The following is a 19,002-nucleotide window of genomic DNA, read 5'->3' as shown; positions in this document are numbered from 1 at the left end:
ATTTTCCAGGAAAATTACAAGACTCACGGAAATATGTTTCAGATAAAAAATATAAGTCAGGCGATTTTTTACATTTCTCCCGCAGACAAAATTTTATAGGGTGAAGAAATAAAAACTTGGCCGCTTACTGAAATATTCAATACATGATCCTGCGGATTTAAATTTACTCGTTCAAGATTTTATTTTTAATAATTGTTTAAAGTGGTTTATATGGAAAATAGTTCTACCACTGAAATGAGCAGTCTTTTCTGAAGCTTGTAGTATAATTTGTTTCGAAACATTGTATGAAGTAACATCAGGAGCTTGAGAGAGAACAACTTGCCTCGCGCTTAAGTTGAAGACTTAGAACATAATCGAATTGTATACAGGTCTGTCACTTTCGCGGGGATTTGGTAAACAGACAGAGCTACTGGCTTAAGCCATCCATTTGAAAATAAAACATTTCTCTAGATTGGTCACAGATGACGTTAATATCCGACACCAACTGTTTTCATTGGCTGGTATGTTCTGGATCTTCTTTTAACACGACTGATCGCCTATTCCGAACCGCATGTCGTAACACTTTTCTAGGAATCCTGTTAATGTTTCAACAGTCCTTCCTGGTTCACCCTTCGAAGCCATCTTCGTATTCTACATTTTACAAAGACTTCAAATAATTTTTGAAATATTAATAGTATTCTTCTTCTCTATATCTTAGTCCCGTTTTCCTGATACGTGATCAGTGATGAATACAGCCCAGATTTCCATGCAAATGCATGTTACACTTCTCAAAGTTTGCAATTATTCTATTTATGGCTCAACTGTTCCAAATAACCGTTCTTTTTCTTTTTCTTTGCATATTTTGGTCCTATTCGGAGAAAATTTATGCATATTTTGAAGATTTTGGATTCAATAGCGAATATTTGGACAATTATATGGCACAATATGACTTTTTTTTTTCTGACTTTGGCGCATATAAGTATAATGTTAACTTGCATGATAGTGCCTTTTATGAATGTAGGTGTGCAGGATTTAGGGCCTATGTTACAACCAAAGTTAGTACATACGACAGAGGTCCTATAATCCAATTAACTTTCTTATTTGCTGCTTGAGTAAACATTAACGTATGCGGGGAGGTCCCACGTCGATCTCTGTAACTCTTGTATCAGACTTCTGTGACGCCGCGTTACAGAGATATCAGCTTACAAACCTTTGTTTTGCACTGAACCCTCTTCCGTTGTTATCCTGGAATTTCTTACCCGGAACTCAATCGTCACAGGCAATCGTTACCAGTTACTGAGGACATTCAAAAATGTAGAAGTAGCTGCTGCTAGAGATAGGTCGAACAAAGTCATCCGTTCAAAGCCTGACTTTGAACTCTCCAAACTTACATAAGACGCAAAAATGTAAAAGACGTACAGTTTGACCTCACTTTGTCCCAAATGTCTTACTAAAGTATGAACCTGTCGCTTCTTGTTACGTAGATCATTTTCTGTGTTTAAGAATATGCTGTTGAGTTTAGACAATTTGGAGAAATTACGGTAGTTGTACAATGTTTCAAAAGGAACTGAATTTCAGTAGTGCATATTTTCCCGTGTATTCTGTGTGCATGTTTTGTTTTGATAGTACATGGAAATCCGGGCTCTGGTGATGACGTAAGATTGAATTATATGGCGTGTTTTTACAGCCGGACGCCCTTACTGAACTGAGGAGCTTATTTGAGTCATCAGTCGATAGACCGGTCTGATGCAGCTCTCCATGTCACCCTATCCCTCAAAAACCAGCTCAACAAGTCCTGGGTGTCTTCAGATGTGTCCTATCATTCTACCTCTTCTCGCCCAATCGTTCTCCTCTCAGTATCTCTTCATTCGTGATTCAGCATTCTTCTGTAACACCGCATATTCTCTTTCTGACGTTATCATCCATACAATGCCACGCTCCAGACGAAAGCCTTCTAAACATCTTTCTAAATCCTACATCAGTCTTCGAGGTAGGCAAATTTCCTTTCTTAAGAATGGCCTTCCTAGCTTGTGCTAGTCTGCATTTTATATCCTCCTACCATCGTCCGTTATTTTACTACCCAAGTAACAATATTCGACTTCTTTAATACTTCGTTCAACTGCACTGCATTACTTCTGTTTAGAACATAATTTTTTTATCTTGTACTCCTTCCCCAAGACTGTCCATACCATTCTGCAGTTTCTCCAGATCTTCATAAAATAACAATATCATCGGCAAATCTCACAGTTTTGAATTGCTCTCCTTGGGGCTGTGATTCCCTTTCCAAACCCATCTTTGATTTAGCCTGTATAAACATTGAAAAGGAAGGGGGTCAAACTGCAGCCATGCCTCACTCCTTTCTCTATGCTGCTTCTTTTTCACAGCCCTCGATTCTTATCACTGCAGACTGATTTTTATACAGATTGTAGATAATTTTTCTTTCTCGGTATCTGATCCTGGTCACCTTCAGAATGTATAGAATGTTTTTTTTTTTCTATATATCTACGAACACTATGTACGTGGGTTTGTCCTTTCTAATTTGGTCCTCTAAGATCAGACGTAAAGTCAGGATTGCCACGCGTGTTCTTACCGTTCTTCTGAAGCTGAATTCATATTCTCCGAACTCTCCTCTCAACTGCATTTGCATTCTTTTGTAAATAACGCGTTAAAATCTTGCAATCTTGAGATACTAAACTAATGGTGCGGTAGTTTTCATAAATTCCATGTGCCTTGTTCCTATTTAGATCCCTCAAAGCTCTATCGAATTCTGACCTAATTGGTTCTGCCATTTCATCACTATCAACAGCCTCTTCTTGTTACTTCTTCACCTTGATACAACGGTTCCTACCATCTTCCCTAGAAGTGGATTTCCATCTTAGCTCTGAATATTGATACGGTGAATAAAATTGGGTAAGGCATTGGCATTTGGCTGGAAATGAACGACGGTGGTATTGGTTCTTGTACGGTTATAGTTTTTCTTACATCATTCTGTATCAGCACACAGAATACAAATTAGGTAGACTGTATTTTCTGTTAATCCACCATAGTAGTACAGTGTCATGGTGCCAACACTTTCCAATCATGATTTTTAAATTGACTGGTGTGTTAGGATCACGTAAGAAGACTAAGTCACATGGAGGTTTCACTGTAGCTCTGACAAATACACACTTTATTATCACTCTTATATTGTATTAGTAGAACGCTCAAAAGAACTTCATCCTCTCCTCACTCATTGTTTGGTAATTCTGTTATTAGGGCTCGGATGTTTAAGACCTAAAAATATCCCAAATAAGCAAGCAAATATGACCTTAAAAGTGACGAAATATGACGTAAAAATTACAAAATATGACCCGAAAATGATTAATTTAATATGACCATTTTAAAATAAGTTATAAATAGAAACGGCAATTCCTTTGATGCATATTTGTTAACTAAATTCTTTATTCTTACTTTCATATTAGTTTGCTGAATATACATGTTTAGCAGTTATTCAGTCTATTACCCTTGATTCACTCATCAAACATTTGTAAATACATACTTGTAAAGTACTAAGTTCGCTAAGATTATCAGATCACACAACATTTTAAAATTCAAAACATGTTTGCACCCTTAATTGATGGTTTGAAATACGAGAAAACTGGAAATCAATCTTTTAAAAATAATTATTTTGGAACGTTTAAGCCCAGATTACATTAATATTACTGAAATGCGTTAAAGTTTAAATTGAGCACCACGAAACGAATTAAGTAGACGTCTTTCGATACATTACGGTAGGGCGCCAGGAGAAATTCATAACTTATCATTCTTCTCCGCGGCTGGTATTGAAGTGTATGACAAGATTCATCTTCAAAGCATCAGGCGCGACAGACCTCCGATTATCACTTAACACATTCTTGTAAGAAGAGAAGCTCCTTTCTACGTCACAAGACGTTAATGGTGCATATTTAAATAATATTAAATCACTGCTGTCGAGTATGCAATCATCTTGAAATGTACTGTCATTTCGATTAAGCACGTTTTAAAGTTTCCGTTTTCCACTGACGCCAACTATTCCATGTGATCGTTGTGCTGAATGTTCAACACTTCTCACAATTTCAATACTTGCATGAATTTCTAAACGAGTAATTGCACTCGATATAATTACGAAGTTCAACTTAATATACGCCAGACTTTCTGACAAACTGTTGGAAAACAATTCCTGCGCAATCTTGATAGAAGAGGCACTTGTATGTGTGGTACGGCAAAGCAGTTTTGTGAATACGGAAAGTTGACGATGATTTTGCACTGCTACAGCTGTCGCCAAATCGCCGAAATATGGCGTTTCTAGGAAAATTGCTCAAATGACTTTATGACAGAAAATAGCCAAAATATGCATTTATGACAAATAAGTCACTTAATTGTGACGATAATAACCTGATTTGCACCAAAATCCAATCCGGCAAGAAAATAGAGACAAAGAAAAAATATGACTTTTTCCTAAACATCTGAGCCCTAGTCATCATAAGCTGTTTCATCTCTTCTCTACATAGTGAGCCTGTCTCGGCTATTCTCAAGAATCACAGGTTTTCACCATTCTGTTAATCGTAAGCTGTTTCATCTCTTCTCTACATAGTGAGCCTGTCTCGGCTACTCTCAAGAATCACAGGTTTTCACCATTCTGTTAATCGTTTGAGTAAGGTTTTTGTATAAAACATACAGAAGCAGTAAAGAAGAGTCGAACAAAAAACGGCCGTCCGTGCGCTTACGCCGGCTAAACCGTTAACATATGAGGATAAGAATTGTTCAGCATAACAAGTTCTACTACAGTAACTTATAATTGTTTTTATGTTAACAGTTTGCAATAAAAACGAACTTTTTAATTTGGGTAGTTAAACTTTATCAAAATAAATTTTGTTCACCTCAAGTAACTGTCCATTTCCATGGCTAAATGGTTAGCGTGCTGGCCTTTGGTCACAGGGGTCCCGGGTTCGATTCCGGGCCGGGTCGGAAATTTTAACCTTAAATGGTTAATTCCCTTGGCTTGGGGACTTGGTGTTTGTGCTGTCCCCAACATCCCTGCAACTCACACCACACAACACTGTACTCCCCCCACAATAACACGCTGTTACCTACACATGGCAGATGCCGCCCACGCCTTACAAGGGCTGCACTCGGCTAGAAATAGCCACACAAAATAATAGAATAAAATGCCATTTAAAGAATGCAGTTTTCATCTATACTTTTCCGAGATACCGTCGTTTTCATTTCTTCGCGCAGTCTTCATTCCGGGCGAGTGAGACATCAAAGGTTTTTTTTATTTATTTATGTATGTATGTATGTATGTATTTATTTATTTATTGCCTTTGTATGCGGCGAAGTTAGGGCTCACGGCCCTCCCTTACACTTAACCATACTTTGGTAAAATAACACTAACAGTCCCTAGGAGCTACCTAAATTTATGGAGTAATATTATAACAGATTATAATTGTTATTTTTAATGATTAATATTATCTAGTCTATCTACACCTACATCACCTAAAAATAGTTCTAAATCACGCTTGCTCTCATACACACTAACATTCATACAAGCTGGTCACGTATTTAAGAGGAAATCTCGACAAGACCGTTTAAATGAGACTGTTGAAGTGCTATTACGTATACTGACAGGGAGTGTATTCCATAGCCTTGCCCCAGACACTTAGAGTGGCTGTATACAGATGAATGATTAACCGGTATCATAAGGGTAGAAGTCGATCTGGTGTTATGTCCATGGATAGATGAGAGGAAGTTAAAATGTGAGGATAGGTATTGAGGTGTAGATTCGTTCAGAAGTCGAAAAATTAGTGTCGCAGTATGTAAATTCCTTAGTTGATAAATTTTCAGCCAGGATAGCTTCTCATAATAAGGGGAAATGTGTATCCTAAAGTTCAAAGAAAATATAAATCGTATGCAAGAGTTCATTGCCCTTTGAAGTTTCATAGTTTGTTGTGCAGTTGCATCAGTTAATACGACATCACAGTCATAAATTATTGCAAAAATGAGAGTTTGAATAAGTTTTATTTTCATGCTGTGTGGAAGAATGGATTGTTTCATTTTTAGGGAGTGAAGAGATGCATATACTTTTCTGCAGACACTTGTTATATGGTCATTCCAGTTTAATGTGTCATTCATGACAACGCCTAGGTTTCTTACAGACTTCTGAAAAGGTATAGCTTCACCACAGAGCGTGAGGTTAGGCTGTTGTATGATGTTTAGCGTATTTAAAAGTCTAGATTGTCCTATTATGATTGCTTGCGTTATCTTCGGGTTAATTAATAGGCAGTTCTCTTTAGCATACGAGCTAATTGAATTTAAAGTCTAGTTCATATGGTGGATTGCTTTGTCAATGTCGGGGACCTTAAAGTGTGAGTATATCTGAACATCGTCAGCATAAAGATGATAGTTGCAGTCGTTCAGATGAGCAGAAATGTCATTAATATAGATTAAGAATAAGAGGTCCAAGGACAGACACTTGGGGAACGCCAGATAGCATAGTCCTCCATTCTGTAGTCTTCATGTTTGATACAACTCGCTGTCGTCTGTTTTTGAGGTATGAGCCCAAGAGCTGAATGGCAGAATGAGCCATATGAAGTTTTTGTAACTTACCTAACAATATGTCTATATTTACAGTGTCAGACGCACTGCTAAAGTCTAGAAGGATAAATATAGTCGGTTTTCGTTCATCCATAGCCCGTCTGTCATCCGTGATTTTGATTAGTGTAGTTGCAGTACTGTGTCCTTTCTTAAAACCAGACTGTAAGGGATCAAGTACAGAATGTTTTTCCAAGTATTTAACAATTTGATTATGCATTATCTTCTCCAGAACCTTAGAAAGTGCTGTGAGGATGCAGAGAGGTCGGTAGTCAGATGTATTGCTTGCAGGAGAGATTTTTGGGACAGGCACAATGAGTGCATCTTTCCATTTAATTGGGATTTTGTCTGAAGTGAGACAGGTATTAAGTAAATGTGTAAAAATGGGCAATATTATGTAAGTCATGAATGAAATGGGAATTTCATCAGTTTCTGTTGCGTGAGATTTTATTGAATTAACTTCCCTTCTTACTTCATGCTCTGTAACGGTATCAAATTCAAATACAGGACGGACTGGGGATTGTTGCATTAATATATTGTCAATGGTGTTTTGTACTGTCGTTGTCAGGAGTGAGACGTTCCGTGGAGAAATATGTATTCAACTCGTCAAGGGACACCTCGGGATCAGTTTGCTTCGCAAGTGGTTTGCCAATACCCAGTGACCGAAGTTGTCGCCATGTGGAACCAGTGTTAATGTTTTTGTTTAAATGCTGGAAAAAATTAAATTTCTTATTACGAATTACAAGCTTAATTCGGTTTCGAAGAACACGGTACTGTTCATGTACGTCAGCTAGTTGAGTCTGCTTATAGCGTCGGTGTAGTGAGTCTCGTTCTTTCATCATAGTCTTCATCAGCAGTCAGCCAAGGGCAGGGTGGACGTGTTACTCTCACACAACGCTTTGGTGCATGTTTGTTGTACAATTCATGTAAATGGGAATTAAATATTTCCACTTTCACGTCAATGTCCCTCTTCATCATTAAGTCATACCAGGAGCAGAGTTGTGCATCTTGTCTCAGTTGTATTAAATTCATCCTTTTAAAGTCTCTAAACGTTACACATTTCGGTCGGTACTTCGGCACGCGAAGAGAGTATGCTAAGTATATGAGGTCATGTTTAGAGATGTCAGGAACAGATACTAGATCGTGGTGAAGGATATTTTGAGGGTTATTTGTTATTACTAGGTCTATGAATGTATCAGCGGAAATAGTGGAAGTATGGATGTGGTGCATGGGTTTAAGGGGTAATGTAGTCATGTCACAGGATTTAAAAATATTATGTAGTCGTGGGGCGTCGTTGTTCAGAGTTAAAAAATTGGTGTTAAAGTCTCCAAAAAGTATCACGTGCTCGTATGATGGTAGCAGTCTCAGTAAGCTGTCTTCTAAGTCATGGAAGTCTCGCACTGCGTCAGGAGGCCTATATACTACACCTACAAGTACTTTTACAGAATTGACAAGCACCTCTACAAACATATATTCAGGAGCCGTTTTTACAGCAGGAGTAGACGTGTGGACAACTTTACTCTTGAGTATTGATTTACAATATAGGGCAACCCCACCACCTCGTCTGTTCGTCCGATCATGCCTGTGAATATCATAGCCCGATATGTCAACCATGCTTGAGGGAATCGAACTACGGAGCCAACTCTCGCTTACAGCAGCGATATGAATTGGACTGTCTTCAAATATCATCTTCAGTTCGTCGAGTTGAGCAACGATGGATTCGCTGTTGACATACGCACACAACAGGGCGCGATTAAATGACTTTAGTTCCTTCTCTAAAATGGTATGGGTGGGTAGAATAGGAAGGAGAAAGTATTGGGGAACGGTCAGAGGCAGGCCGTGTCCTTCCAGGCGTATGTTCCGGAGAAGGGGCTATGATGGCGGGGGGGTCTGTCCTGCAGTGGTAGCTGAGGGGGGCGGGAGGGAGCAAGGAGGGGTACTTTCAATAGCACTTCTCAACTCAAGCATGGTAAAGGAATGTAAAACATGCGGCTTACCTTAATTTCCTTGTACATACAGTGGCCAGCTGATTCACACACACACATATTCACAACTATGCACTAAATTAAAAATAAATAAACTACACAGAATGCACATTGTTCATATGTTGCTTTCACCATATTGCCTGATTAATGAGTGTAATTCCGCGAGTGAGTTCACTTGGAATTTCTTGCCGCATACATGAATGATTATCCTTCCATCTTGGCTGTATGTGTTGCGCAGTCCAAAAGTGTCTCGTGCCTTATTCAAGATGTCCTTTCTCAGCCTAGTGAGGGATTCTCGCCGTTTTTCTTGTCTATTGCTTTGCGTCCCACTACTTTTTCGGTTTTCGAAGTGATGCCTGTCAGAAGTAAGACGGATATCCAAAGGTTTTCTCTCGATTTTTCTCACAATTACAAATACTTCGTTTTCTTAATTTTGATTTTTTTTTTTTTTTTTGCTAGGGGCTTTACGTCGCACCGACACAGATAGGTCTTATGGCGACGATGGGATAGGAAAGGGCTAGGAGTTGGAAGGAAGCGGCTGTGGCCTTAATTAAGGTACAGCCCCAGCATTTGCCTGGTGTGAAAATGGGTAACCACGGAAAACTATTTTCAGGGCTGCCGATAGTGGGATTCGAACCTACTATCTCCCGGATGCAAGCTCACAGCCGCGCGCCTCTACGCGCACGGCCAACTCGCCCGGTTGATTAATTTTATTGAGTGTACGATGGTATCTCTTCTTTATCATTATGAGTGCCAAATGAGTGGTGCCACTTCATTTAGGTAAGGTTATTATGTAAGAACAAAATTGGAGGAGTTATAAAGCCTAAATTTACGCACTGGTGATGCTGAAATCGTAATCAAGGAAAGGTGTGTAAATTTTATTGTAAAACTCCACACGATTGCTACATCGTTTGTCCACAGAGTTGTTACACCACCTTGCAATATTATCATCTAATGAATGTCGGCGTATCATCAAACCGTCCATTGTTCCATTGTCAGCAAGATGAGATCACAGCAGTCGAGTTTCAGTGAAACAAATGTTTATAGAAAGGCACAGTACGGGAAATGTAGTTCAATTTTGACAAGAAGTCGTCGCAAATTTCGTAGGTATTTCTGAAAAAAAATACAAATATTCAAATATTACTTAAATATTCTTTCTTAGCCTTTTTAATGCTGTGATTTATGTTAATAATAATAATAATAATAATAATAATAATAATAATAATAATAATAATAATAAAACCTAGGCCTATAGTAATGCTTTTCTGGCGTGAGTGGGGAACAGTTCGAATAATCGAAAAATCTCGGAAGTTTTTGTCACAAATTAGACATCTTTCGGCTTCAGTACAGTGTTGTCAGCAGCTAATAATCGAGTTAGACTTCGGAGAAGAGTGGATGGGTTGAGTTTCACTCGGCTTTTCTATATTCTGTCTATGGACATTTCATTCCACAGTTTATTTGGAGTTTCGGAGGTAATTTGATGCACCTCGGCATTCCTTTTTTCAATCTGTGAACATTTCATTTCTCAGGCTACATATTGGAGTTGTTTTGGGAGAGGAGGGGGGTGCGTTTTGGAGATTAAAAGTTTTATTCGCGCAGTAATACTGAATGATCTGTTCAGTGGACTCAGAGCTCGGGTCGGGAATTTTAACTGCTTATAGATGTTAATTCCTATGTTTGTGCAACAGTCACCACATTGGAAGGACATCCGGCCGTAAAAGTAGGCTTTGCTACTACTAAAAGAAGTCTAGCAAATGGGAGGAAGAAGCAGCCCCAAAGTCGTTCATTTAAATGTGTTTACGGATAAGAAGAACGGATACCAAACTGCACTGAGCAGACCGCTGCCGTGTTTGTATCTGATAAAACCATTATTGCATGCTGCTCTCATACAAAGTATTACTATCCGCTTTAGTCTGTGGCACTGCACTTTCCTCGTGTATCCCTATGGTTCTCTTCCGCTATTAGGTTTGCGAAACCTCCTTTCTTTGACCGATACCTTCATTAGTGTACGTCGACTGGTTTACTTTTAATTCTTACATATTCGGTGATGTAGCCCACAGCCCCACCGACAGATGTATGTACGTATATCATTGACAGTAAGTGCTAATTTCACTTATTTAATGAATACCTTGTACACAATGTGTTTATAGCTTTTAGTGCACTGTTTCATATCAATATCCTTCATTTTCTGGGCGGACATCACTGTATAGCCGTAACCAACCGTGATAGCTTCCTCATAGTTTTGGAGGTGACATTCTACAGGTAGATCGTTGAGGTAATGTGAAAATGGAACTGGATGGACTAAATTTATATGTAGACGGTGTAAGTGAAGTGTCTGGAATTCTAGTCAGACAACTACAGTTAGTCTAATCGGAACTACAGGAGTTGGTTTAGGAATGGGTAAGAAATAGGGCAGCAGGTAAGTTCCCACGACCAACGTAGCGAACCACCTGATGTACCCGTGCTTCGCTACGGAATTCTACATTCTATACAGAAATCTATGTTAGGTAGTGTACACGCTGTGAGCAAGATTATATTAAATTGCGTAGCTCTTTACGGTACCCTAGAAACGCGGCGGGGAAGTCACCAAACGTCTTTTCTCATGAAGACTGGCTTTGGGAATTTTCATTGTAATGGTAGGCCCGCTTGTCTACCATCAGTCACAATCAGGTTGTGGAGTTTTCATTATAATGGCAGACACTCACTCTCCGCCTGCCTTTCTATATCCTCAGAAAGATTGTCTTAGTGGTTTTCCTTACTGAAATGAACATCAGTCATTACAATGACGTCAGTGGTAATGGCGCGATTAAAAGCAATGCTTTTATATGAAATACTCGATCAAATGAAAAACCTTACATTTTCTCACTTTCAACGAACAGTACAGTGCCGATCTGACAGTCCAAAGTTCCAGAGCTGGAATGACCAACCCGCAGACGGTCGTGATCCGTGAACACATTTCATCCTCTTTCGGCAGGAGTTGAGTCCCAAGGTAAAAACTATGGCCTTTTACTCACTTGTTTACTAGGAGTATCCGATGTCTCACTACACAGGCGGCGGAAAACATCTATCTGACTTGGAGGCAAATTTTTCCTCCAAGCCAGAGGAGGAAACCCCCTCGTCACTGCTAATTTGGATTAAAATGAAAGTAGAATTTAATTAAACTGTAGAGGAAGAAGCTTTTCTTAAGAAACGGCTCTTTTCAGGGTTGAATTTGGAGTTATTTAGTGAACTGTGATGGTATAATTTGGAAGAGGTCTAAATTTTAATTCTAGACCAGATCATACTAATACTACCATCACTACTAAGTGAGCTTATGCCTTAAGTGTGCATATTGCTCATTTAAAACAGTGCGTCAGAATAGGGATCGAATAGCTGGAAAACTATGAAGAACCAGTGTGATACGTACCAGCAGTACCAGAAAACGTATGAACCAGAGGAATGGCGTGCTAAAGAGGAGTACATTTCTAACACCCCAGCTATTTCCTGTCAATATTGTCAGGCTGTTATGCTCGGTACACAGCAGTAGTCCATCTGTCGGAGTTGAGTGGCAGCATACGAGACAAAGAACATTACAACAAACAACGGTCAATGTAATGTTGTTGATCAATTTTATGTGCTTTCGATATTCTAGGCCTTCACATTTAGTTTTCTTCCGACTCTGAAATACCACTTCTTATCATAGTCGGTACGGTAAAACTGAATAAAACATAAATGATCGGATTTTATTCCCTATCACTTTTGTTATGTAGTACTTTTCGATATGACAAATAACATGGGTATTTAAATATTAAATTTTAGGAGTCTTCCCCTAAACTACAATTTCATCCAGGGTGAATAAAATTGTTTATAACTTAGACTGTAGTTTCTTATTCACAGACTCTGTATACTGATTTTCATTAAATTCTATTAAACCATTTTCTCGTGGCTCGGCGCTGATATGGACTTAGCAGCACAAATACAAATTCATGAATATCTGTTATCATAGCCGGTACGGTAAAAAATGTATAACATAAATGATCAGAAATTTAATTCCATATAACTTTAGTTATGTAGTATTTACCGATGGGACCACTAATAATATAAATATTTGAGAATTAATTTTTAGGCCTTCCCCTAAACTACCATTTCACTCAGTTTGAATAAAATTATTTATAGCCTAGATTGTAGTGGCTCATCCCCCGACTTTACATACCGATTTTGATCAATGTACACGCATCACGAGAAAACGGCTGAAGAGAATTAAATGAAAATCGGTATGCAGAGTCGGGGAATAAGTCGCTACAATCTAGGCCATAAATGATTTTATTCACGCTGAGAGAAATGGTGGTTTAGGGGAAGGCCTAAAATTTAATTCTAAGATATTTAAGTTATTAGTGGTCGTATCGATAAATACTACACAACTAAAGTCACATAGTATTAACACGTCAGTGGTCGCTAGGATGAATGTAACGCGAGTGGTCGCACGTTGAGCAAAATGCTCACGGTATGATTTGACGTGTTTACATAATAAATACCGATTCCAAGCGTAAATGTATTAACACATTAAATGAACATAAGAATAAATCTCAAATGGTTATAACTGTATCTAAAAAAAACAAAAAAAAAACAAAAAAAACAATTCCCAACTTTCTAAAATAGTGTGTGCGTCTTTCGCAATGCCCTTTACACAAGAAGGATTAGTCACTATATTTTCAGCACAAGTACCGTACGTGAGCATGGATTTCTTCTTGGTGGACCTGCCCCACTTTGTCACTTAAACATAAAATTCTCTTTTACCTCCAACATATGTTGTTCGCCAGCTATAGATTTTTCTCCAGGTACGGTACCATCAGCATGTTCTTCTGGCTTGGACTGTTCATTATCCGCAGAATGTTCACTGTGTTCACTTTCGCCCTCGAGCTGATCACTAGGAATTTCATCAAACCAAGCTTAAGTTGTTATCGACCAAGATCTTGTGTAATATTTGGCATTTAGATCGACTAATGCGTTTTATATTCAACTGAAAAATCGTCAGGCAATGACCTAACTTTCTAGACAGTGGGACCTCAGACTTACTTTCCATTGCATGATGTGATTTATGCCAGGAGATCCAAAGGATTATCTGGCAGCCGGTGTTGTTGCTTAGTTAGCACCACCCGGAGGACACGTGTAGGAAAATTTCAGGTAAAACCTACGGACGTTGAGCAACGTTGTCCCCGCAATCAGAAGTGTAGACTCTGAGTCTTAAGAATATCGGGAAGGCCATACATAGCGTCTATCTTCTCCATGACTACCGTGGTATTGGTGGCAAGTCAATCAAAATGGCTGACACGTAAGGCAAAGAATGTCAGCCTATACCGGCATGAAAGTTAAAACTGGTTAACAGTATAACTGTAATTAGCAGCCAGTGACATTACCAGGAATCGAACCATATAGATTGTCGGCCTGTCTTTGTTTTGTATCATCCATGTTCTCTTTTTTAGTCTCCTTCACTGTATTGCGGGAACTAATGCCACTGAATTACTGCGCATCTCGTGTTGTTCGGCGCCTCAGTTCGTGCACACGATGAAACAGATGAGATTGTCCAAGTCTCAATACCAAGCACAAAAGCAAACAAAGATTTTATATTAAATACGAAGGAACGATAGATGCATCCTAGTTAATGAACAGCCGTTTGAAGAAGAATTAGAATGAAGACAAATGACACTACTATGATACATAAGAGAGAGAGTAATTGTTATTTTAAGCTGACGGGTTGAAAAATGATAATTATTCCCCATTAGAAATAAAGTGCATGTTCATTTAGGTCACATTTTTTAAAGCTTTATTTATTCAGTAATTAAGCTAAAAATTCACAGTTAACATTTTTTACTTTGAATATGTTTATTTACCAGAATATAAAGATATTTGGAGCTATGTACATTTATTCACTGAACGCCAAAGTTTCTTACTTCCTGTCCTCGGGAACAAATGTTAACATACAAAATTCGTCAAGGTCATTTCTGTCATCACGAAATTCATCTTCAAAATATGGATCTCCTAGTATTTTAGCGATGTTGTATAAAGCAAAGCATGATAACATATTAAGGAGGTTGTTGAAACACGTCTTAATATAATCATCAGGAATAGGATGATCCATAACCTTGATCACCAAGAAGTACTGTGTTTGTTATCCTGCCATAATTCGCCGTATTTCCTGCTGTTGTGTACACTTCCGGGCCAATTAACACCAACACTTGTGTATTTTGCATCACAGGTTGCTTGCACATTCAATGTAGGTTTGCGTGGCGTGTTTTTCTATCCCCCCCCACTGATCGCAGTTTGCCACAATTCCTGTTGATTAGCAGGGACATATAAAGTTTAACTTACCAAACATGTACAACTTTTTAAACTGATGCATGCTTACTTCCAGCTCGTGAGTCTACTACTGACTAGAATGGATTTCAAAACTACTGACTGATACAATTTATTATTATTTAGGCTTTACTATAGTATACCTATCATTTATACACACATTTTAAATGGCCCTTGTAATTATTAATCAAATTTTTATGTAAACTTTGTCTTTTGGGCAGCCTGCAAATGGAGGAAGCAGAAATAAAAATGCATTTCTCAATTAAAAAAATAAGACTCTTGAAGGATTTCCTCCTTTTGCTTCTTACCACTGGAAGGATTTGCTTCTCTTTATGCATACAGGCCAAATGGCTTTCAAATTCCTTATCAGCAATGTACGTTGTTTCCGACCAACCTGTTCAGTCTCTCATTATCAGTTCTACCGTGCACTCTCTTCCTCTCCTACGTTCTTGCTATCACTACATTCCTCTAATTCAGAACAGCTCTTTCTTATTTGTCTTGTCGCATTTTCTCCTTTGTTAATGTTAGCTCTTCGTTTAGACAGTCCTTCATTTCCTTAATTTATTGAGACTGTACTTGGAGCATTTCTTTTGTGTGGTCAGCCTCCCTGGATTCATCTCGGCGCCTCTAAGGATCAACAGAGTAGCCAGTTCTCATCGCTCTATGGCATTCCTATAATGTTGAACCCATACTGCTTTCCCTGCATTTTCGTATCGTTTCTAAACACGTCTATTCACTGGCACAGCTCAGCAAACAAGAGTTTTAACAATTCGGTAGGCCTTAAGTTAAACTCATGAGATCTCGTAAGATATTGGGTGTTTGATATCCATGTAGGTCTGCAGAGATTTTCACTTTATTTCTCAAGACGTAGACTAATCCCCCCTTTTTATGTACCCATTCAAACGCATGCCATGTTATTAGAGATGGTAGATTTTATCAATCTTCATAAATGCCACGAGTCGTCAAATGCTGTACAAGTTCGACGTTTAAAATAAAATTAAGTGTATCAAGGTTTTTAAGCCACGAAAAAATACGAAATCGAGTACAAAATGTGGAATGTGTTTCCGTGGAATAAAAGGTAAAATACAAGTACTCCATATTTTAACATTGTAGACTCTGGGTTTTCATAACTTTCAGAAATACTTGATCAATTGTATAAGGGAGAGTGTGCCTGCATATTTTATTGCAGGGTTTTCCGTATAAAATCTGGCTGCTCGCGCGCGGCTGACCAAAGGCAGGCAGGCACCTGACTGTCTGGCTCGCTTCCTGCCCTTCACTTCCCACGCGGAAGTCGGTAGTCCGCGTTCATTTGCGAAGATGGGAAGAGCAACGCATTTTTGTATGGAACCGCGTTCCTACGGAGTTCATTTGGAGGTTTCTTGTGAATAAGTTTTAGACGATTGGTTCAGTGCTAAACCAAAACATACGCGAAAACGCAGAGTTTTAACACAAAGAAAATTAGATGAAATTGGCGCAAAAATTAAACGTTCTAAAAAAAAAAAGTTGGGGTTTCAGTGACTACTGCAAATACGGCAACAGAAACTCAATGCACACGTGTTCAGAAGCAGCCGATTCCGCACCACGTGTGCGTTGTTACGAGTGGTTTCTGTTGTCAGACATATTAACACTCACAACACATGCTATTGGTGTTCTGAAAATCCACATTGGTTTGTGTACCCATAATCGGTACGAGGATATAGTAAACAGAGAGCGGTACGGAAGTGCCATTCCATTTTTCAACCAGCTACCACAAGAAGAAAAATCATATTATTGATTTCAACAAGATTCCACAACTGCTTAAACAGCAGAGTAGTCTGAGGGTACAATTACGGAAGTATTTCAAGATAGTACAGGGTATTTTCTTTAGCATGCTCGGCAGCACAACTCAGAGCACGGCACGGCTGGCGCAATGACACTCGGTCGCTGGCCGGTATAATGCGTGCTGTTCCTCCCCACTACTCACGGCAATTCACACTTACAGAAATCCATTTCTAGTGAAACTGTTAGTCTAAAACATACCTGGCATTACATTTGATGTTCAAAATGTTGTCCCTCAGCTGTCAAACACGCCTGACACCTCGTAAATAGGTTTGCAGACACTCGACGAATCTCAGCTCGTGTGATGTTCGAAATAAATGTGTAGTGTTCTCTTGTAGTTCCTCTTGTGTGAGGATTGTTCACACACACTTTTCCTTTCAGCATCCCCCACAGGTAATAATCGTAGGTATTTAAATCAAGAGATCTAGGGGGATAATTAACCACACGATCTTCGAAAACTTCCCGTATTACCTCCATAGACCGATTAGCAGTGTGTGCCGTCGCATTATCTTGCATAAAGTAACCATTACTCCTTTCTTCTTCCGTCAGCTCTTGAAAGAATGGTCTGAGAATGAGGTGTACTGTACATATCGATCAGCATTTTTTGTTTCACGGAAAAATATAGGCTCTATAATTCTGCGAGCACTTACTGCACACCAAACTCCTACCTTTACATCATGAAGTGGACGAACATGCAGCTGGTGGGAATTTTCTCCACACCAGTAGCGATTGTTTTGACTATTTACATAGCCACTTAATGTAATAAAAGTACCGTACTCCTATGGGGAGGGAGGATTCTCGCGGGTGATACGGAAAACCCTGCAGCTATACAATTCCTTCGGTAGCCATTAAGTCCATTTCCTCATCTGTTAATGTGTGGATCTTTCAGCGAGTACGAAACAATGTCGAAATTGTATGATCTGACATCTCCAGAGTCTCTGCTAGTCATGGGATCCATTGTCGAAGTTGTGTAGATAGTCACGTGGAAGAGCGCAGTAGCGTCGTCTGTCCATGGTGAAACAATCAGTGCAACTCAACGGGGTATGGGAGCAGAGTGTTACTAATTAACTGCTAGAATGCGAGATTTTTTGAGTTTGTCTTTATTACATTACATAAAGTCACCTTTCTGGTTCATAAATAATTACAGTCCAAAAAATACAGGAAAATAAAAATAATCTTCTTATATCCATTATTTATCTGAAAACTGTCGGCTCCAAATCGCTAAATCTGAAAAATGAAATTTAAAAATGTTAATGAATATTGAATTTTCACGACCGCATTATATCGAAACAGACTTTCAGCGTATTAGGTCGTGTTACGTACATGTAGTACGTGTTGAAGAGATGTTAAGTACAGAACAAAAATGGCCAGCCGGACACCAGTGGGATCCGAACCCACAACCTCCCGATTTTGCGTCGGTTGCTCTACCAATTGAGCTATGGTGGCCTAGACCATCTTTGTTCTGTTTGAAAGGATCTGAGCTACAGGTCTGGCACTGCTGCTAGCACACTGTAGAGTAATAAGTTGCCAGGATTTGAATCGCGGTATCCATCATGTTATTTCTGTAAGTGTGACTTGCGTGTATGCAGGAACAAGATCATGCGTATTTTTTGCTGAGATAACATGCCACTTCCGTTCAAGTTTTCGCAAGCCGTAACAGAAACAGTACTGCTCCCATTTGGTCTTACAACTTGGAGGAGACAACATGCATACACAAAATTTGATTTATTATTTTTCATCCTCCCTTTTTTAAACATATAAGTATGTCAGGTGTAGTATCTTCCAACATTCTTGTCTGTGTGTTTTGAAAAAGAGTAACGTGTATGCGTATATCAGTGTTCTAGTCGATAACCCGTGTTGCGATGTATTTCCAATTACTAAGAGAGTGACCGAGCGAGTTGGCTACGCAGTGTGCTTTTTTATTTTCGCATGACATATATCAGTGTTCTAGTCGATAACCCGTGTATTTGCAATCACTGAGCGTCTTAACAGTGCGGTATGTGTAACCGAGCGAGTTAGCTATGCAGTATGGATTTTTAAAATTTTCGCACAAGACGAGGCAAATCATTTGAAGTTGTATGTTTGATATATTCATATTATCGTTTACTGAGCGAGTTAGCTACGCAGTAGGGTTTCTTCTTTAGTTTTGATTTTCGCACTAGGCAAATCATTTAAGTTATACTTTGCTGTATCGTTTACTGAGCAAGATAGCTACGCGATATGTGCAGGGTGTGTTTCTATAGTTTTTGATTTTTAAACTAGGCAAATCATTGTAGTT

General features: G+C 38.9%; 1 protein-coding gene and 1 non-coding gene across 7 annotated transcripts in view; one reads left to right on the top strand and one right to left on the bottom strand.

Moving 5' to 3' along the window:
* The window catches only part of numb (NUMB endocytic adaptor protein), a 572,878-nt gene that overhangs the window by 282,949 nt on the left and 270,927 nt on the right, over positions 1–19,002 (top strand). The gene's annotated exons all lie outside the window — the stretch shown is intronic.
* Positions 18,094–18,170, bottom strand: TRNAL-CAA (transfer RNA leucine (anticodon CAA)). The gene has a single exon. It is a non-coding gene; the product is annotated as a tRNA-Leu (tRNA).

This window comes from Anabrus simplex, chromosome 9, assembly GCF_040414725.1.
Source record: "Anabrus simplex isolate iqAnaSimp1 chromosome 9, ASM4041472v1, whole genome shotgun sequence".
Taxonomy (NCBI): domain Eukaryota; kingdom Metazoa; phylum Arthropoda; class Insecta; order Orthoptera; family Tettigoniidae; genus Anabrus; species Anabrus simplex.
This window is presented reverse-complemented; position numbering and strand designations above follow the sequence as displayed.